Here is a 22,407-nt window from a genome sequence, read left to right as displayed (position 1 = left end):
GCATCGTCTCTCCTCTTATCAGTTGAGTGACTTAACCTCTGGGAGTTTCGGGTACAAAATTAGGGTGATACGCTTTCTCTCATAGTTTATGAGCAGTAAGCGAAATAAGCCATGAGGACTCTTTTCTTGCCTTATGGAGGGGTCAGTGATCTACCACCTTCAAAGCTACTTGAGAACTGGGACAAGCCCGTGTTGGGCACCAGTACAGACTCGGTCTCAGTGTCTGATACATCCCAGCCTCTGGCATATCTCTCCATATCTCTCTGGCTCCATAAATAAGCATTACACAAATGCATGAATTACTGTTCTTCTTTTCCTTCCCATCACTGCAGCCGGAGGTGTTTCAGGAATCACATGGGCTAATAGGTGGAAGCACTTAGACAACTTGAAAATTTCTGAATAGATGCAAGCAGCAGTTCCATATCTGGGGATACTGGTTTAGTGAGAGTGAGGTGGGGCCGCATCATTGCTCACTCTGGCAGACTAGGGGTTTTTGCTGAAATACTGGGACCTAATGGCTTCTGAGTAGTAATATATAAATCTTGCTCTTCTTAAGCAAAGTCAAATCTCAACCAAATGTGAATAGGAGTATGAGGAGCAAGGCTGGGGACTTGGGGCTGAATTCAAGGACTGTAAATGCAACAGGTCATGGATTCTTTTAAAGGGACAATGTTCCATTCTTTCACAGAGCTGTTTCCCAGAAAAGGAGCAATCCATCAAAGTAAAGAAAGAGTGCTATTCCAGTTAAACTTGAACTCCCCAAGAAATCCATTCTTGGTTCACACTCACGGGGGTGAATGGTACACATGCAAATGAGTACTGGTGAGAAATTTTTAAAAAGTTCATAAAATAAATATTACTAAAATAGTCCAAATAAATAGGTAACTAGGAAGCAACCTTCCTGATAAATAAGTGACTTTGAATGATTGGTCTCAAGCTAACCAAGTGTGATCATGGAGCTAAGCCTTTAGGATTAGCAGGGCTTTCAAACTGTGGTCAATAAAGTAGTGGGTGTGGCTGGAAATGCCCAGGGAACAGGTGCCCCTCGATTCTAGATGTGCTCATGTCAGTCACAAAATGGGTTTACACAAAACTTGGGAGGTCAAAAATGGTATATGAATAGAACAATTTCCACAGTCACACAGTAGCAAATTTAGAAACGTGATATTTGAAGATATAATTGGAATTAATGGTGAGCATAATAAGGTCTTTGTAAGGAAGACAACGAAAAAGTCTGTTTTATTCACTATTATTTTTTTCTTTTTAAAAATTTGTTCTAATTCATTGTACATGGCAGTAGAATGTATGTTGATACATCATACATAAAAGGAGTATAACTTTTCATTTTTCTATTGTACGTGGCATAGAATCACACTGGTCATGTAGTCATATACGCACATAGGGTAAAAATGTCCAATTCATTCTACCATTCTTTCTACCCCATATCCCCTCCTCTTCTCCTCCCCTCTGCCCAATCCAAAGTACCCCTGTTTTTCCCTAGCATCCCACCGTTGTGTTTTAGCATCCCTATAGCAAAGAAAACATTGGGCCTTTTGTTTGGGGGGGATTGGCTTATTTTGCTTAGCATGATATTCTCTAGCTCCATCCATTTACTAGCAAGGGCCATAATTTCATTCTTCTTTGAAGCTGAGTAATATTCCATTGTGTATATATATCATATTTTCTTTATCCATTCATCTGTTGAAGGGCACCTAGATTGGTTTCATAGCTTGGCTATTGTGAATTGAGCAGCTATGAACATTGACGCGGCTGGGTCACTGTAATATGCTGATTTTAAGTCCTTTGGGTAATTATTGAGGAATGGGATAGCTGGGGTTAAATGGTGGTTCCATTCCCAGTTTTCTGAGGAATCTCCATACTGCTTTCCACAGTGGTTGCACCAATTTAGAGTCCCAGCAGCAATGTAGGAGTGTAACTTTTTCTTTACATCCTCACCAACATGTATTATTGCTTGTATTTTTGATAATTGTGCACTATTATTTCAAATAAACGTAAAAAAAACTTTATTCCTTTTAAGTGCATATAGTAACTAAAATTCTCTTTTCTCATTTCATGCAGAACAATTTGGTAAACATCTACTGCATGGCTTATGTTGGTCAGATCTATGATTGATACATAGGTGGTGACTGGTACACTTGGAAACATTTGTCTTCTTCATTTATTTAGTATGTGACCATTACCTATTGGGCAAACTGTATGCATTCTTGGTTTTTTTCGTAATTAATGACCACAGCTCCTCCACTGACATTACCACCATCATGACCCACCATTTCCACCATCACCACCAGCATCATCCATTATCACCTCTAGCATTAGCACTACCATCACCACAACCACCATTGTCTTCAACAATAATAACCAGAATTTACTACCTGTCAGGGCTAGTGTCCTTTAAGTATCACAAAAATCCTGTGAAAAGGTATTCCTTCTCTACAAATCAGGAAAAAACGGAGATAAGTTAGGTGACTATTCCACATCTTCATTTTACTTAGCAAATCTTTCCTGTCATTCAGAGTCATAAGGATAGAAAAGTTTTCTTCCTTCCTGATTCTTGATCTGGAAAGAGTGCTCAATCAATGGAGTTCAAGTTAGACTTCACCAAGCTTGATTCTAGTCAGTTCCTTTTAAGAAGGAAAAAGTCTCCTTTGGAATCTTTTGTTGGAGCTGGGGAGGTGGAATGGGGTTGCTAAGGTAGAAGACAGAGTATGCAGATTCCCACAGCTCCCTAAAAATTAGAATCCTACAATACAACTACTTTGAGTGCATAGACTCAGGCATTGAAAATTGATTGGAAAATCTGGGATTTGCAAAGTGCTAGACCTTTATTCCCTAGAGATTCATCATGAGATGTCTGTGTGCTCTGTTTAGAAATGAACACCATTTTGTGTATAGAACCTGAGAGTTCACTCAGAGACTGTCCTTCTCATGAGACCCTTTGGATTTGAGGGCAGCCCACAAGTTAGAGTTCCTTCTCTGATCTTGATAAGTAGCTCCCGGCAGCCATAAGTTCACTGTGTAACCCCAACCTCTGTCCCATGACTGACTGGATCCAGTGGTTGACACAAGCCTGGCCAATCAGAGTTGTTCCTGAAATTTGGGATTGAACTATGGTCGAAAATATGTGACACAAATTTAGAAGCTGTGGGGTAGCTATATACCTCCCTCCATATGAAGTAGGAGAGTAGGCAAAATAAGAAGAAGGCAGAAGTTCGGAGAAAAACAGAAGTATAAAATATTTCTAAAGTCTGGGCACTTTGCAGTTTCCTTGGTTGCTGTGGGATATCCTTGTGTCCTTATAATGCATTCCTTTCATTCTTAGTTAGCCTAAGGTGGTTTCTTTGCAACCCAAAGGACTTGAAGATGCAGGAGTTCATTCCCCTGTTCTACAGACAGGTAAAACAGAGGCTCATGTGGACAGTATATATGCCTACTACTAGGTCTTGAATTCAGGATTTAACTAGAAATCTCAAGTCTTCCAAGTTCTATGCTCTTTTTTTACCAGTTACCCTCACTTAGGACCCCTCCCCAACATCATCTCATTCTATCCAAAGAATGCATCAATCTCTCCTTTTCTGTGGCAGAAACTAGGCATCCCAGATGATTTGCCCATGGTGGCATAGAAATCCAGATGAGTGGCAGGTCTTCTGAGTCGTGCCATCTCAGGCCTTTGTGGGGAGCTCCTTTCTGCCTGAACGTGCCTCACAGCCCACCTGAAAGGCAAAAATCTTTGAGTTGGCAGATGGCAACATTTTCTAAACACCCATGGGGTAAGACTTCTGGGCTCCAGTGTTCAGGCAAAAGGCTCCAGCCAAGTCTTGACTGGGCTCAGCATCAACACTTGCAGAAAAGATGTACGTATGGAACCCAGAGGTGAAGCCAGGTCAAAATCAAGTTCATTGATGGATACTGTTCCTCAACCACAGAAGACTGCTATTCCAGACAGCACTGTGTGGGTGAGAAAGAGACTTGTTGAACTGAACTTAATTAGAGGAGGATGTGGGGAGGGAGGGAAAAGGAGAAAGAAGAAAGAGGCATCTTGATAGAGTGTAGGGAGGTTAAAAGACAAAACCCAGGCATGAATCCACCAGGATACGAAGGAAAATAAAAGTTTCTAATCATCAAGGAACTTGATAGATACCTTTTGTATACACGGCATGGCCTAAGCACAGAGGAAAAGCCAATAATGAACAGGACATGCCCTCACTCCTCAAAGAGATTACGGTCTAGTTCAGGGTTGGCAGATCCACTGCCCATTAGTTCAGGCAGGATTAAGGAAGCACCTCTGTGTCCCAGGCACTACCTGGGATACTAAGGATACAACAGCGCAGAAAGACAGATTCATAGTTCGTTATCACTGAGGAAGTGGGAAGAAGGTGCAGGGTGGTCAGGGAAAGTCTGCATAAAGAGAAGAAGTGACATTTAAGCCAATCTAGAACAAATCTGAGATTTTTTAAAAAGACAGCAAAAGTAAAGTCTCAAGAATTCTTGGTGGTTTTGAGGAACAGAAATGGTTAATATGTCTGACACAGAGTGAACAGAAAAACAAAGAGCAGGAAATGAGATTGAAGAGGGGGGTAAGATCAGCTCTTGAGCAGTCTTATAGGCCTTGGTAAGAAGTTTGAATTTTATGCTGAGGCAATGGAATGATTTTAGTGGGTTTCACTTAATAATTACTAGTGAAAATTTAGGTTTACTGTGATAAGACTCCAACAATTTACAGCTTATTGGGTAAAAGCCCTTGATGAATTAATAATCTATATAGTGTTTTCAGGATGAAGAAATGATGAGAAGGAGTAGGGATGTAGCTAGCACACAATAAGCCCTGAGTTTGATTCCCAGCACCACCAAAAAGAAAAAAGAAATAATAATAATAATAATTAATATTTGATATCTCTGATCATAATGGAGGATTAATTTGTATGGGACAGGATGGTCTGGATTATGCTGCAGTACAATCAACAGTTTAGCACAACTACTCAGATGATTTCTTGCTATGTTAAGTCAGCTGTGGGTCCAGGTCACTCTCCAAGACAATCCTTTCCTATGCAGTAGTTCACTGGCTTGGTGGGGGGAAGTTTACCAAAAATAATAAAAAACAATTGATTCAATAATGTGCAATGATAAATATGTAGAAAATTGGCAGGGGGTGGGAGGGAGTCATCTAGTTTTGTGGAAAATAACCCAGCCATTTGGAAAGAAGTAGGAAGCAGAGATAGATAAAATGGGTCATGAGTTTCTGCACAGATGAATGGTGGGGCAGGATGGAGAATTCCGGCTGATGAAAGTTCTGTAATTTTCAACACATGACTTCCAAGTGTTGTGGGGTCATTTCCATTCAGTTGGTGGAAAGGAAAGAAGCATGGAAGAGTACACTTTGGGAGGCCAGGCCCGTTTAGGGGACCGTCATTTCCACTTCCACACTATCAATTGGAACCCTATGTGCAAGGAAAGCTGGGAAATGTAGTCTACCTGTGAGTCCAGGGGAAAGGGGAGAACAGAGTTTAGTAAACTGCTATCTTTTGATACACATCTCACTCCATCCCTGGCTCCTCCTTGGGCCCTTTCCCCCATCTCTTCTTCTTAATATGTGCTGGTCCTTCACTTATTTCCTAGACTGATGCTGCCCGCTATGCCACAATTAATGGTGGAAAGGGGACACTTGACTGATCCTCATTCAATACACCTTCCAAAAGTTCCAATTCACTCTTCTCTTCATCCTCCACCAGAACAATAGGTTTGTGCAACCCAAGACATTGGGAAAGGGTTTTGGGCAGAAAGAAGGTGAGCAGGGTACCAACGTGGGTTTGATTGCCAGTTCAGCCATCTGGGAAACTGGACACAGTTTACAGGTGATAAAACGGTCCAAGTAGTCTTGGACTGTAAACTTGTGTCTTTCTCTGAGAACTCACTGGGACATTGTGAGATTAATTTTAACGTTATTTACAAAATGCTTTGAACCATTTCCTCAAATGTTAATTATCAAGGGCTATTAATATAAGAGGCTATTGATAAGAGGCTTTCTTAGGTGGTTTTTTTTTTTTTGGCAGGGGGCGGTAACACCAGGTAAACAGGCTAACAGGTTTCTTTGCTATGGAGCTAGTCCTTAATTTTTTCACCTCTCAATCACTTATTGAGTGCTGGCTGCTGCCAGGCCCTAAATTAGACACTGGGTCAGTGGGGAGCAAGCCCACCTGGTCCCTGCTCGCCAGGACAGGAGCGCTGTACATAGTAAGCAGCTTTTTCCAAGATCATTTGATCATAGACATGCTCTTTTTTTGAGGACTATCTCAAGAATTTAGAACCAAACATGAATTGAAATTCCTGAAATAGAATGTGAAACACATTAATATTGACCAAAGAAATATGACCTTATTTTCAATACATCAAACAAACAATGAAGAATGTAATTTCTCAGTCTCTTTTCACATTTATCTATAGAAAAAGGACTGAAAGAAGATGGGGTGGTTAAGGGAAGGAGACCTCTGATACAAAAGGAAGACAAAATTCTCTTTTAAAAAACACTTTGACTATTGAAAAGGTAGAGAGAAAATTATAATGAATTGCCACGTGACCAGCCCCCAGCTTCCACACATGGGCCATTTTATCTATCTCTGCTTCCTACTTCTTTCCCCATTGCTGGGTTATTTTGAAATAAATGCCATCGTATCCTTTCACCTGTAAATATTTCAGTATGTATCTCTAAAAGATAAAGACTCTTTAGAATAACATAGCCCAAATACCATAACCTTATTGATAATTTAAAATTTCTTCCATTAGAGGTTTCACGTATGTGTGATTAAAATATACTTACGACTTTATCTAACAATCTTATTATTGAAGCACATTAAGACGCAGTACAGGTAATTGGCGTGTTCACGTGCTTGGGCACGCGCACATGCACGTACTCTGAGTAGCTCTGACGTCATCTCTCGGGAAACGCCCTGCTCCGGAGGGCACTCTCGACCCCTTGCCAGCTGCGCCGGGTCTTGGTTCTGCCTGCGGGAAAACCGAGAAGGAAGCCCCGCCCATCCTCACCTGAGTCCTGTGAGACACACGGTGTGAGGGCTCCCTGGCCCAGATTTACATGCAGCTCACAGCACAATCATTGTGAGCAGCCAATCAAATGTCCTCTGCAAAAATGATGCTGGGGAGATGACCCAGCCTCCGAAGAAGGATGCGGGCCACCATCTGATGTCCTTCTGAGAAGACCCTACCGGCCCCTCTTTTGCTGGTTGATGCCTCCAGGTTCACCATCTGAACTTTCAAATCCCTTTTGCTTTGGGGTCAGTGAATTTAGAAGATCTGTCTTCATCAGCCAAGTTTGGTCCAGGGTCAAGGGCATGAGAAATCTGAGCACTAGAGGGAAGACCCAGAAAGACAAATTTGGCTTTAGTCCCAACTGCAACCAAGTCTGGCCTTCCCAGAAGAAATCCCTGTCCCCTCTCCCAGTCCACATGAGGCTCTGCCAAGGGTAATTGGCACTGTTCCCACCATTGCTTGCTGTTTTGCACGGATGGAAAACTGTCTTTATCCTGGCACCAATGGCATTGCCATTGCCTCATCTGATGGAGAAATAGTCGTACATCCGGGAAAACAGAGCTGCCCCACCAGGCCGTGTTCATAATGCACGGGGGTGGGGGTGGGGGGTGTTTCATTGGGCTCCATGGTGCTGAGGAATGGTGGGGACTCTCAGGTGGTGCTGGTCCTTCTCACCACCCCTTCTTCCTTTTTTAAACTTCTGTCTTTCTCCTGCCTTGTCTCCCTTTCTCGTTTCCCCCTCTTTTCCTCACTTCTTCATTTCTCTTCGAGGGCCCAATTCATCATGCAGAAACCCCTTCCTGCCATCCAACAGGCTATACTCAGTAAACATTTGCCAATTGAATTCTCAGCCCATCAGCCTCCCCCGGTCACACACTGGGTACACTTAGGAACGTCGTAAGTGTATTTCACTTGTTTAAATTCACTCTCTCTTCTCTACCCTGGGTCTTCCTGCTGCTTGCCACCTCCTCAGTCTGGGTTTGTCCCTTTCTCTTCCCCCACCCACAGAATGCGGGCTCTGGGTGGCCTCCTTCAGGCCTTTCAAGGTTATGTTTCCAGGTTCAACACTCACCATCTGGAAACTCACCCCCAGAGCTAGGGGTAGCTCTGGAGTGCAGCCCTCAGGGCATCTCCCCTTCCCATCTCTTTAAGGAAAGCCATGGCTGGCTTCTCTGGCCCTTGCTGGAGAAGAAGGGAGAATGATTGACAGTTATCTCATAGTGTGGGCCTAGGGGTCCAGGTAATGCTTGGCTGCCTGGGGTTAAGTCTGGAGCTAAGCCTACACTGGAGATGATTTTAGAGATCCCCATTTCAATGATAAGAAAAATTTGGACAGACACTGGGAGAAGGGCTGTCTCAGGACATCTCACTTAATTCTGTGCTGGGGACTGGCTACTTTCACTTAAAGAACTTGAGAATCAGAGAGGTTAAGTGCTTGTCTGCACAGACACAGCTAGGAACCAATAAAGGCAGAGATGGCAGCTGGTTTCATGCCAAAGCCCTGTTCATTCCACAGTAACAAAGGCTTCTGGGAATGGAGAAGAGGAGGGTGCCAGCCTGCTATACTGCCCTTCTTTGGGCTAACCATCTGAGAAAGTCTCTCTCTTACCATCCAACACCTTAGCATGTGTTTCTCTCTTCCTACTCATTTGCATCTCACTTCCTCTAGAAAATTTTATGGTGTGTGTGTGTCTTTGCATCTCTGCCCACACCTTGATGATGTCACCAGCATCTTGATCAAGCTCCAGAAAATCCTCCCCACCCCATGGAGCTTCAGGATTCAGACTGTCTGGAGTTAGAGCCAAAGTTTCCTTCTCTGTAGGGTGCTTGTAGGGACCTATGCTCAGGACTCCACTTTCTACTTCAGATTGAAAAGAAAGCCGGGATCAGCAGGGGGGAATCCCAACTGGCTTCAGCCTTCTGGAAGGTCAGGCTGATATTTGCAGGTCAGGTGAAGTTGAGCCACGTCTGAGCCAGGACCATGCTCCCAGACATATATGTACCCAGTGGCCTTTCTCCCACCAGTGAACTAGCTGGTACACACAGGTGATTCTGCTGCCATATCGCCCCTAGCAGATCTGTTCTGCTCTTCTTCACAATTTAATGCCTCTACAATGTTGAAAGCATCTTTGATAGAATGCAGGGTGGGGGAAGTTCACCTATAATCCCACTTATTATTAAGTTGTAGTTTTGTTTGGCATATTTCTGTTCAGTGTTCACTCATGATCATGTGTGCACAGATTTTTTTTTTTTTAACATTCTGCCTTCATGGTGCACACCTCATTTTCTACTTTGATTCTTTATTGCTCGTTTTTCAATGTAAGTTTGAGAGTTATTATTTTTTAAAATAATGTTTATATTAGACTCACTTCTCCCAACCCCACCCCTTGCAAATCTGCTTCCTGTTTCTTCACTTGCCACAGAGTGGGTTGTAGCCCAGAGTGGACCCTCACTGTGGGGGGGCGTATCTGGAAGAGAAGGGGACGGAGGTGCCTGGTGAATAATGTTCAGCTTTTCTCCAAACCCACAGTCAGTCAAGAGAGTTCTCCACTTGGGACAAAGAGGGTAAAGAATGGCCAGAAAATCCAGGCATGTTTTAGTTGAAGTTTCTCATCTAGCATTCCATTCATGGGATATGGCATAATTTATTCAAAATTTCCCTGATGTCCATCTAAGTTGCTTCCTTTGGTGATATAAAACACTCCGATGGAAATTTTTGTGCATGTAGTCTTTGTCTCATTGAATTACTTTCTCAGAGGCTCAATCAGGAACAGAAACAGTTATGAGCAGTTTGATTGCAATAAGAAGTTAGTATTAAGAGTGTTCCAGTGACTTTTTTAAATTTATTTTTTATTTTTTAAATTTTTTTTTAGTTGTAGTTGGACACAATATCTTCACTTTATTTATTTATTTTTATGTGGTGCTGAGGATTGAACCCAGGGCCTCACACGTGCTAGGCAAGCGCTCTACCACTGAGCCACAACCCCAGCCTCCAATGACTTGTTTAAAAACCCATATTTGAGCACTTTCTAGCTTGTACCTTGAACAACATGTGTGTGTGTGTGTGTGTGTGTGTATGATGTGAGTATTTGTTACTGGGAATAGAACCCAGGGGTACTCTACTATACCAAGCTACACCCCTAGCCTTTTGAATTTTTTATTTTTTATTTTGAGACAGGTTCTTAATAAGTTGCCCAGGCTGGCCTTGAACTTGTAATCCTCCTGCCTCAGCCTCCCAAGTGACTGGGATCATAGGTATGTGTCACTACAGGCCCTTCTTGGACAAACCTCATAATCTCTCTAAACTTGCATTGCATTAAATGTCAAATAGGACTATATATATGGAGTCATAGTGAGGCTGAATATAATAGTGTATATCATACTATTTTAGTTAATAGTGACATGACTGCTGCTATAATTCCTCTGACGCTCATTTTCTTTCCTTTAGAGGAGGCTGACGCAACACCACGCGCCTGAAATTCAAAATGTTTCTAGAGGCCGCTCTGCAGCCTGGTTTGCAGTCATCCAGCAGGTCAAATTATTTTAATCTTCTTCCTCCCACTCACATCTCTCATCCACCATAGGTCAAAGACTTCATTTAAAACTCACATCCTAGCCCATCTCTTTTAAGGCTCTTTAAAGGCCAGGTCTCTGAATTTTGGAAATCACCTCCAGATCTCCCCCTGCCCCACATATACCCTATAGGAAATAAAATTACAATTATTTTATATAATAAAATTATGTAAGAGCAGTAGGCTAGTAGCGGTGATATAATGTTCCAACATCATGAGATTATTCGTATTTTTATTTTCATTTTCTTGATACCAATTTTGATTTTGTAGGTTTGGGTTAGGATTTAGGGATCCAGTGAATCATGCCTTCTACCTACTCTCCTGAGTTTAGAACCAAATACACTCAGGAGGTTCCGAGATGCAGATCAGTATCCACTTTATTGTTAGGAAAAACTGAAGAAAGGAATGTAGCTTCACTTGGTAGCCTCTTCCCTGGCCAAAACCCAACCAACCAAACAAAAAAACCCTAACCCACTTCTGGATTCTCCACTTGCCAGAGTGGGCTGCAGCCTAGAATGGACCCTCACTGCAGGGGCCTTATTTGGAAGAGAAGGGGTAGGAGGTGCCCAGTGAAAAGTGGCAGCTATTTTCCAAACTCACTGTCAGTCAAGAGTGTTCTCTCTGCCTCTCAAGGGAAGGAGTGGGTAAAGAATGGCCAGAGAGGCCAGTTCCTCAACATGAAAATATCAGGCCCAAATAGGATCAGTTTCTTCTCAGACCCAATATCTCCTCCTGGATTAATGCTTTGGGCATGGTGACAAGTTCATTCTCACTATTTGGACCTTTGGTGCTGCTCACAGCCATGTTCGAACCCACCCTGTCCTTTCTTCTCGCCTGGCTCTTCCCTGGTCCAGTCCCTGAGCGGGCTCCAGGTTGACCTATTAACCAGCACCCCCAAGATGGGGAAGCAAGGCTGTGACATTTGTGTTTTTTTTTTTAGGTGGGGGAGAGAGAGAGAGAGAGAATTTCTTTTTTAATATTTATTTTTTAGTTTTCGGCGGACATAACATCTTTATTTGTATGTGGTGCTGAGGATCGAACCCAGGCGAGCACGTTACCGCTTGAGCCACATCCCCAGCCTCAACATTTGTGCTTTTGAATCAAGTTTTCACACTGCTTTCCCATCAGTTTAGGATTCATCCACCATTTAACGGGATCAATTTTATTGCAAATAACAATCATCTCTAAAACCATCACAATCCAAATTGAGTTCAGCAAGCAGGAAATTTATTAGTTCATACCAGGAGAAGTAAGGAGAAACCCAGGGTGTTATTATAGAGAACACAATGGTATTGGAGCCAGGTTCTTCTTTCTGTTCCTGGGCTTCCTCCTTAGACTGATCCCCTAAGATAGATGCTGCGATTCTGGGCATCCCACGTAGGAACCACATTATATTAGCCACTGCAACACCAATCTCCAGGCAAGTGATGCAGCTGCCATTATTGTCTTAGGCATATTCTTGGAGCTATGAGCAGGGAGGGTAAAGAACAAACCCAAGGCTCTGATGAGAGGCCAAATGGAGAACGGATGTGGGGCTGGGAGGCAGCCCTGTCTGTCATGTATCACCTGTCACTTGTGTCCGTGCCTATGATTTTGAAGGGCCAATCTCCTTCCATTTCTGTCTTCTCATCTCTGAACCTCAATTTCCTCATCTGCCTTCTGCACCTTGCAAGGCTGCACTGATGAGCAAGTGAGATAATATCTATAAACTACAAACTGCTGTGTAAACCTTGCATCTGAAGAGTACAATGCCCTGCCTGTGAGCACTCCCTACCCTGCCATGGTGTAGCTTGTTCCGGACCTGAGCAGTTGTTTGCAGAGTTGATCAGTGGGAACTGGAAGCACCTCTCACTGGGATAAGAGTTTCTCCTTGACCTCTACATATGATGGAAAAATGCAAAAAAAAAAAAAAAAAAATTGAAGCACAGCAGGCCAACAAACTTATGAACAGATGCTCAACATAAGAAGTCATTTAAGAAAATGCAAATCAAAATCACAGTGAGATACAACCTCACACCCATTGGCATGTATGAAACAGTTCATATGTGAATCTGTGTCAGGCACATAGTAAACACACACACATACATACTGTGCTAGACACATAATACATATGTATCAGTGTATGCATATATACATGTGTGTTCATTTACTCCTTCAACAATCCTGTTCTTAATTGGAGCACAGAGTAAGCAATCAAAGTCACACAACTGATTAAGCAGATAAGGTGGAATAAAATCCAAGCTGTCTGACTTAGGGCCCCATGGTTTTAGACTTTAAAATAATAGCTAACATTTATTATGTGATGGTACTCTATATACCTCTTCTTTAATCCTGAAGAATCAATTCTGTAAAATGGATAGTATTCTCTTTGTTTGAGAGATAAGGAATCTGAGAAACAGAGAGGATAAGACATTTAATCCAGAGGCACACAGCTGGCAGGTCACAGAAAGCATGGCCCCAAAACACTCAGTCTTAAAAGTGGATTTATTGCGATATAGACATACATGCACATAGCACCATTCGATCAATTTCATTCCACTTTTATGCCTAGCTACAGTGTATCTATTTAAACAATAGTAATTAGAAGGAAAGTCTGCAGGGTAGAGGAAGGAGCTTGGGATAGGGAGGGGAAGGAAAAGGGAAGAACTGGGGATTGAAATGGAACAAATTATGTTATATGCATTTATGAACATGTCAAAAGGAACCCCACACTGTTATGTGGGAGCACAATGCACCGATGGAAACATTTTTAAAATTATTATTTCCAGAATGCCCTGAAAAGACAAATGCATTCTAGAACCATGGGATCTGTATCTTTTGTCTCATCAATGAAATACTAAACTCCTAGCGTTTGCAGACCAAGGCTTACACATTTTTACATACACCATTGCAGAGTATGAGATCCAGCACATAGATGCTTGGAAATGATAAGTTCTGAAGCCTCCAGGAATTTCTGCATTTAAGGAAAAGCCAAAGTCACAGTGGTAGATTCCCAATGGAATCATGAAGCATGCAGCTTCAAGTAGGTGGAAGGATAGGGTCCGTAAGAGACCGAGCTCAGGGACAGACAGGTCCTGAGTCTGTGTTGTGGCACTAGAACTCATTACTGGGAATCCTTGGGAGTTTTCATGTCCTTGCCTGTGAAATGGAGATAATACTGTTGGACTTCACTATGCACAGTGAATTAGACAAAGTTGCTTATGAATAAGAAAGCTGTCTAATGAATAGAGAAAGCTAGTAAAACACCCAGCCCATTGCCCAGCATATGCCCAGTAGCTGTAATACGGAAGCTGTATTGGTCTTATTGCTGTTGTTTCTACTCGAAATTTGGAGGGTAAGCTGCCCAAGCTCTAGGAGAAGGATCGTGCTGCTCATATTTCATGACAGTCCTACCCCTTGAAGCCTCCATCAACAGCTGCCTTGGCCTCCAAGTTTCATGGCAAGACTCTTCAAAGTATACTGACAAAATCCCAGCTTTTGCTTCTGAAGGGGAGATGATTAAAGAAGGCCTGCCCACCCAAGGAAGCAAGGCCCAGGCCCTTCTCAGATCCCCAGGACCCTCAGCCCTCTAGCTCCCCAGGCCTTTGCCTTGGCCCTGCCCGAGGCTGTGCTCTCTCTCTCTGCCCAGTCACATGGTTTGCATCTCAGATTGTAACCAGCAGCTGTTGGCCTCTGGCTCGGGCTGCTAATACCATGACCCAGAGGCAGAGGAGCTGTGAGCTCAGTCTGGCACTGGGACTACAACTTCCCTCTCCGCAGGGGTGGGGAACCGGAAGCTGGAGAGAGCCAGTGACCCCGCAGAGCCCTGGGGGCCATCGCTGACACAGGGCACTGATAACCCCAAAGGGGTTTTAGTTTCCCCACCAACACCCCCCAGCCCCTCCGTCTGCCTTGAGCTGGAAGCCGGCCTACCCACCGGGGAGAAGCAACGTCCCCTGGGTAGCTAATGCTGCCAGAATCTTCTGTGAGCCCGTAAGTGCTTAGTCATGGAACATGAGGGCTGGCAAAACCCTCCTGAGCATCCCGTTTTATAGATAAGGAAACTGAGGCCCAGAGGGAAGGAGTGACTAGTCTAAGATGGTACCGTGAGTCAGGTAGGGCTGGGGCAGGAACACCTGGCTGCCAACAGTGAGCCCGGGGCTTCTCCATTGTGCAGAACCACAGAGCCTGCCCCAGGACTGTTACTGAGAAAGGCTAAACCCCATAAACCACTTGGGATCTATGGCCCCAGTACATAGCCAGCCCCCTTCAAGTCCTACCCACCTTTGAGGGAGGGCCTATCAGAACTCTCACATGGAAAGATATTTACCCTACAGCGCTAAATGAAAAAGAAAGAGATTTCAAAGCAGAATGGATCCTGTGGCCTCCATTTGGATAAGGAGCCTACACAGGCATAGATGAAGGCTGAGAAGAAACGCAGGGACTTCCGGGAAGAGTCAGGATCCTGGAGGGCTCTCATTTCCTTCTTCTTTTGCCTTCAACCTACCTTCTAAATTCTCTATCTGGAGACATTTAATCCTGAAACATTGATTTTCAAAGAATACAAAATAAATCGGTGAAGTGCCAGGGTCTGCTGTCACCCTGGCCCAGACAGGCCCGGTTTGCTGCAGCTCCTGGGTAGACTGCACCCACTGCGGGAGGGAGGCGGGGGTGGTTTCCCTTCCTGTGGAGCTAGACAAGCTCAGACCTGCGGGCAGGCGGCTACGACAGCAGTCTTGCTGCCATCTGGGAGCAGCAGCTCCCGCTCAGGGCACTCCTGGGTCTCCAGGGGAAGGGCTGGGTGCCAGACCCCCGCCTCACCACCGGCTCAGCTGAGAGCGGGCCTGGCCGTTGCAGGCAGAGGCCAAGCCTGATTTCTGAGATGTGGGATGTGGGGAGGAAGGAGATCAGCTCAGAGGGCCCTCCCTGAGAACTCTCCCAGCCCCAGGCCACACCCTCCAGGAAACTTCAGAGCCCAGTTTGATGTTTCAAACAGGTACATCTCACCCACCTCTGGCTGCCACTTGCCCAATATGATGCCAAGATCCTCAAGACGGGCCCACCTCTCTAGGCTCTCCCAAGAGGGTTACCTGCCAGGTGGGAGTCTCCCAGCCTTCCTGCTGACTGCAGATCGGGCACTGTAGTTTGGGTCTAAAATGCCCCCCAAGGCCTATGTGTCTAAGGGTGGGCTCCCACTTTGGTGCTATTGGGAGGAAGTGAAACTCTAAGAAGTGGGTGCTAGTGGGAAGTCTTTGGGTTATTGGGGATGTCCTTAAAGGAGATAGTGGGATTTCAGTCTCCTCCTCTCCTTCCTCTTTCGTGTCCATGTCCTGGTGGGAAGGGTTTGCTCCACTAACATTCCCGCCATGATATGCTACACGCCCCTACACCCCAGAAGCCTAAAAGCAATAGGCCCACCTGATCATGTTCGGACACCTCCAAAACTCTGAGCAAAAGTAAACCTTTCTCCTAAACTGATTATTCCAAGCATTTGATACAGTAACGGAAAGTTAACTAACCTAATGGTAGATGACGGGACTTGTCACCGTTGCCACAGAGCTCAGGGAAAGTTTGTTTTGACGGAATCATTGCCCCATCCCACATAGCAAGCCATGACTCTGGTCCCCAGATGAGATCTATCGTTTCCTCCAGCATTGTATCCTCAATGTTGGCCAATTCATGCTCCTTCTCCAAAGGCCTGTTTGTAGGAAATGCTGTCATCACACATCAGAGGGGGTAACCTCCATTAGGGCAGCTTCTCCTAAGGGCGGGTCCTACACACTCTGCACATGGTGGTGACGGACTTGGGTGGAACTTGAGCAACCAGATCCAAGGGCACTGGAGCCCATCGGAAGAGGAAGTGAATCCCAACTCTGCTTCTCTCTACTCTGTGCTCTTGGGCTGACCAGGAAACCCCCTAACCCTCAGTTTTCCTCTGTGTAAAATGAGTCTGGCAGTACTGGCAGGATCAAATGAATTTAAACCTGTACGGCAGGGATCAGCACACTGTAGCCCTTCAGGGTCTGAAATTTTTATGTGTGTGTGTGTGTGTGTGTGTGTGTGTGTGTGTGTGGTGCTAGGGATGGAACCCAGGGACTTGTGCTGGCTGGGCAAGTGCTTTATCATCGAATCACACCCTCTCGTTTTTACTGGGTTTTACATGTTTTAAATGGTTGGTAGGAATCAGGAAGTGAGGAGTATTTCACAGTTTATAAAATGTAATATGATTTTACCTGATTTGAATTTCGGCTTCCACAGTCAAGTTTCATGGGAATACGACCCTGCTTGTTTGTTTACACTTCACCTGTGGCTGTCTCAGTGCTGGAACAGCAGAGCTGAGTGGTTGCCATGGAGACCAGATGGTCCCACAAAGGCTGAGATAATCACTGTCTTGTCCTTATAGGGAAAGGCCTTGCTAACCCGTGTTCTGAATGGATGGTCGCATGGTAGGATGTTAGCAAACATTGCTTTCCCTTCTCCTGGGGTCCTCATCCCCTTCTTAAGTACCCTCCACCAGGTACCTTTTTGTCTCGTCTTATTTTTTTTTTAAGGTCTTGACAGAGTGTCACTGTTTGGAAAGCTGAAGGAGAAGGGGTTCCTTCTCACCCTGGTCATCAGGTAGGAAGTTGGAGGGTTTAGTTACAGACATTAGATCTTCTTTCTGCCACCAACTGGTTGCATGACCTGGGAAAATCATTTCACCTTACCAAGCCTCAGTCTCCCTCACCTATAAAAGGTGATCATGGCAATAGCAGATGTTTACATCCTAATTTGTTGGATATTGTTACTTACATCAGTAACTTATCCAATCTAGCAGTTCTTTGAGTACCATTGTCACCCTGTTGATAGGCAGAGAAAGCTGGAGCACAGGGAAGGTGGGTGGGTTGCCCAGTTTCATAGCTAGTCAGAGGTGGGATTCAAACCCAGCCTGACTCCATCACTTGGATATTTAAACAACCGCATTATAGGGCCCTGCATACCTCAAAGAGATTCCAATAAGGATTCCAAATACTTCATTTTTTAATTGACAAATAAAAATAGCATACAGTTATGGTGTACAACACAATATTTTGATACATGTATACATTTAGAATGGTTTAATTAAACTATTAAATATATGCATTGCCTCCCCTACTGTTTTTGTGGTGAGAACACTTACAATTCCTCTCTCAGCAATATTCAAGAGCACAGTATATTGTTATTAACTATGGTAACCATGTTTCAAAATAGATCTCTTGAACTTATTCCTCCTAACGTGAAACCTGTGGCCTCTGATCAACATTTCTCCAGTTCTCTCTTTGGTAGCCACCATTTTACTTTCTGTTTCCATGAGTTCAACTTCTTTTGTTGTTGTGATAGAGGGGAAACGTAATCTTAAAATTAACTAGCTGGACTCAGTTCAGATGAATCTAAAAAAATTTGATCTCATCTGATGGAGAGAAGGCATATGTTCAGCTGACTCCTGATCATGATGCTTTGGCAACCAAAAGCATGCCTTCTCTTCATCAGGTGAGATCAGATTTTTTAAAATTCCACTTGTGAGATCATGGGGTATTTGTCTTTCTGTGCTTTGGTGGTTTATTTCAATGAATATATTGTCCTTTACAATCATCCATGTTGTTGCAAATGATAAGATTTCCCTTTTTCCAAGGTAGAGCAATATTCCATAGTGTGTGTACATGGCGTTTTCTTTATCCACCCATCCAATGATGGACACGACACTTGAATCCATACCTTGGCTGTTGTGAATATTGCCTCAGTGAACATGGGAGTGAAGATGTGTTTTCAACATGCCAACTTCCTATCCTTTGGATATATAGTGGATATATTGCTGGATCCTGATAGTTCATTTTTAATTTTGGGGGGAACTTCTATGCTATTTTCCAGAGACATGAACACTTATTACCGGCCTGTCAACTTGTATAGCTGTGCAAACACAAGTTGAAAGAAAGAGAAGTGGTACGTTTTCGAATCTCTTGCTAATGACAGCATTTCAGAATGGAGAGGACACATTTGTGAAGTGACAGCCTATCCTTCTTAGATGGTTTCTACTTCCTTGCTGTCATAGGAGAAGAGAAATAGTCCTGTTCTATTTCCAAAACAGCACCTCCTTCAGATCTGTTCTCAGTCAACCCTTCATTGTTGAACAGGAATCTCCTTTCTCCCATGTGGTCAGGAAGCTGGTGCTATCTTGGTGTCTGCCCTCCTCCCAGCCACTGTACCCTGCCCCATCTTGATAAGATGTCGGGTGAAGAGCCCATGTTCCTCTGAGCACTCATGTGACCCCCGAGTTCAATTGGAGCCAGTGCTTTTGGTGGTTTCATTTCCGAGAAGTCCTGAAATGATGGCTAAGTCCATCTCAGTCCATCCAAATATCTTCTTAGAAGAACCCTGAAATGGATTGTCCACATTGTCCCTCCCTCCTGTGTTAGTCAATTTTCTGAGACTGTGACAAAATACCTGAACAAATCAACTTAAGGAGGAAAGATTTATTTTGGCTAATGATTTTAGAGGTTTCAGTTCATGTTCAATTGGTTCCGTTGCTTCCGATGAGGCAGAATATCATGGCAGAAGGGAATGGTGAGGGAAAGCTGCTCATCTCATTGCAGCCAGAAAACAGAGGGGTGGGGAAGTCTAGGAACATACATAGCCTCCAAAGGACACCTCCAGTTATCTACCTCCTCCAACTAGGACTTACCTTCTCAAGTTTCCAACCACCCAATACATGAGCCTTTGGGGTAAAATTCTAGATACAAAAAAATTGTAACTGCTCCCCTCTGTTCCCACCCTCCCATCAGCTGAGGGTGCTGCTCCTGTGTCCTCTCAGGCTGGGGTAGATACATGTTTTCTGTGGAAGTCCTTCCTAACCCACTCTCCACTTCAGTCCTCCACTCCTTCCCTGCCTCTCACACCCACGTTCACATTCAGATGCTAATTGACTGTTGAGGGTTGGGGCAGGCTCCGTCTTGCCTTTTTGTCTAATTGATCCACACCAGGACGTCTTGCCCATGCTGCAGGCTCCTGTGTGGCTGGGAGGGCGGGGAGGTGGCAGTAAAGCACACCATGCACGACATTTGATGAATGGCTTGAGCTCTGGGTGTGAAATTCCTCTCTCATGTCCTAGCTGTGGGGCCTGGAGCAAGCTAGCTGACCTTCCCGTACCTGTTTTATCAAGAGCAAAATGGAGAGAGCTTCTACCTCATGGATTATTGTGAGGATTCAAGGAGACAATCCGTGCATATATTAAGTGTTCAAAAAACAAGCGATCATTTATTTCCCTTTGAGTAAGCCTCCCAGCTTAAGGCCCCTCAAGGATGTGACACAAGCTTTCCCACACGTTTCCATCGAGTTCTATATCAGAATGTGTCCTTGATTTACCCACTAGGTACTGAGGGCCTACTTAGTGCCGGGCACCATGGGAAGGCGAGGTCTCCCTGTGAAGGGGAGGGAGGAGAAAGGCATATTAACAGATGCCTAAGACGAGCCAGGAGCAGAGTGCCTGAGGCCTGGGGGCCTGGGAGGATCCTCCAGCTCTGGGAGGCTGTGGCAGAGGGACCAGGGGGCAGAAAGACCAGCCAGTGGAAATAACCCTGTGGTGAGTTCAGAGTCATCCACAGGCCCCTCAGGCCGGCCAGAGCAGGAACACCTTCCCAGGCAGCAGGCACAGTGGTGTGGAGTCACAGAGCAGCAACATGTGGGAAGCGTGAGTTCCTTTTAGCCTGTAATGTTAAGGCCGTGGCTGCCCACGACAGGGCAGAAGGAAGGGGATTCTGCTACGGTCACAGCTGGGAAGGAAAAGTCAAAGTGCAGGAGAGAAAGGCCAGGGCCTCTTCCTCCCCAAGGAGTCCAGAGACTGTGTGAAGACTCCAACCTGGACCAAGCCACAGTGCCCCCTGGCAACCCTGAAAGCCCTGCAGGAATTAAGCCACCTTCCCAGTCCTCACATGGAGGGAAGGGAACAAGCCAAGACTGGGAGAAAAAAAAAGAGCGCTATTCCATGAGCACTGTCCCAGCCGGCCAAGAATGGAACTTTTTCCTCAAGCCCCTGACTGTGCTAGAAAGCCACCACCTTTTCCTCCTGTAAGAAACGGACAAGACCAGAATGGTCTCAGACCTCCTGGCTGAGACCACAGCGGGCTGCTGTAATGTCTGAGACCAAAGCGCTTCCTCTTTCTCCACTGCTGCCTCTCCCTGGGCCAAGGCTACATGTAACAAGTCTCAGTATCCACATGTGGCTCTGAAGAGGAGGATGCGTTAGATTCAGAAGCAGAAGCCCGTGGGGTCCTCCTCCAGTCTTTTTCTTTGGCCAGCAGTGTGAATTGCACAAGATTGAGCTCTCGCTGGACTTTCGTTTCCTCATCTGTATGATGGTACCACACACTTGCTTTCCTAAACAGTTGCTTTGGAGAATTAAATAGGATGCACAAACACTGCGATGTTCTCACTGGGCATGGTGGTGTCATCTGACTTCCTCATTAAGTGTGATTTCTCTGGAAGTGGGGAATCTTTGTTCTGGTTTGTTGTTCCACATGGACCTCCAACACACACCTCCAGCATGGTTGGAGGTAGTTCTACCTGCCATAGTGGGAGTAGAAGGAAATGATTCTCAGCCTTCGGTGTGTCCCTCTTCCCTAGTCCAGCGTCCACAATGCCAGAGGGAGGTTTGGTTCAGAGCTGTACAAGGAACACCTGGGCCACAGAAGGGTACTGAGGAATCGGGTGCTCACTTCCTCTGTCTATTCTTATTCCTAGGGACAGTTACAATTGTCTCCCAGGAGTCATTTTTCTTCTTCCTGAATATTAGAAATCTGGTTCAGTCTATTTGGCAATGTTTAGGGACCAAAGCTACATTTCTCACCACCCTTGCATCCAGAATAGCCATGGGACAGAGTTGTGGCCAAAACAAATAAGATGACTTTGGGCTGAGAGTCTGGAAAATGCCTGACAGGTTTGTCTAGCATTTTTCCATTTGTTCTTCATCTTGTTCCTGCCTAGAAGATAGGATCCAGGTCCTGGAACTTTAGGAACCATTTTGTAACCATTAGGACAGGAATGATATGCTATAAACGAGCACAGGCTCTGACAGCCTATTTAAGCTGCCTCATAACCATGGACCACCTACCTCCTGAAATATAAAATTCCCAATTGTAAAGCCATTGTTTATATTGGGGGGTGGGTTAGGATGGGTGATGGAATCTGTTATTTGCAGACAGGCACAATTATAACTAATGTACTCTTTCCTCCAAAGACTAGGTCAGTTCCACCTTGGCTCCTCTATGACCCCACCAAAGGACTTATCACTCTGCATTGTAAAAGGCAGTTAGCTACTCATGTGTCCCCTCCACCAGATTGCAAGTGCAGTTCATGGGCAACTGTACATTCTGTGTTGATTGGCGTTGCAACTATGGTGTTGAGCACCATAGTCTCTGGCAAATATTAACTGCTTGATGTGCTTTTCTTGAACCACTGAATGAAAGAAGACTTTGAGTCCTGATCTTAGGAGGTTTAGCTAATGCCCTTAGACCCAAGAACCATCACCTGGCCAATTTTGAAATCTCTATTGATACATGAAAAAGTCAAATTTTAGAAGATTCACCTAAAATGCCCAAAGCCATGGTACATGAACTTTGTAAATAATTCTCCCGGCCTCTCACAGAACCTCCCACAGCCCATCATGGCTGCCCCAAACTTGCCACTACATGACCTGGAGGGAAATGCACATAAACCCCTGGCAGATTCTGGTGCCAAGTGTGCTGAGGAACAGCACCTCCCACACAGGTGGAGAGCCCGATTGCTA

This window comes from Marmota monax, unplaced genomic scaffold, assembly GCF_021218885.2.
Source record: "Marmota monax isolate L192 unplaced genomic scaffold, Marmota_monax_Labrador192_F-V1.1 WCK01_AAM20220418_F8-fsc00047, whole genome shotgun sequence".
NCBI classification, from domain to species: domain Eukaryota; kingdom Metazoa; phylum Chordata; class Mammalia; order Rodentia; family Sciuridae; genus Marmota; species Marmota monax.
The sequence above is the reverse complement of the archived record's forward strand: the minus strand, read 5'-3'. Positions refer to the sequence as shown.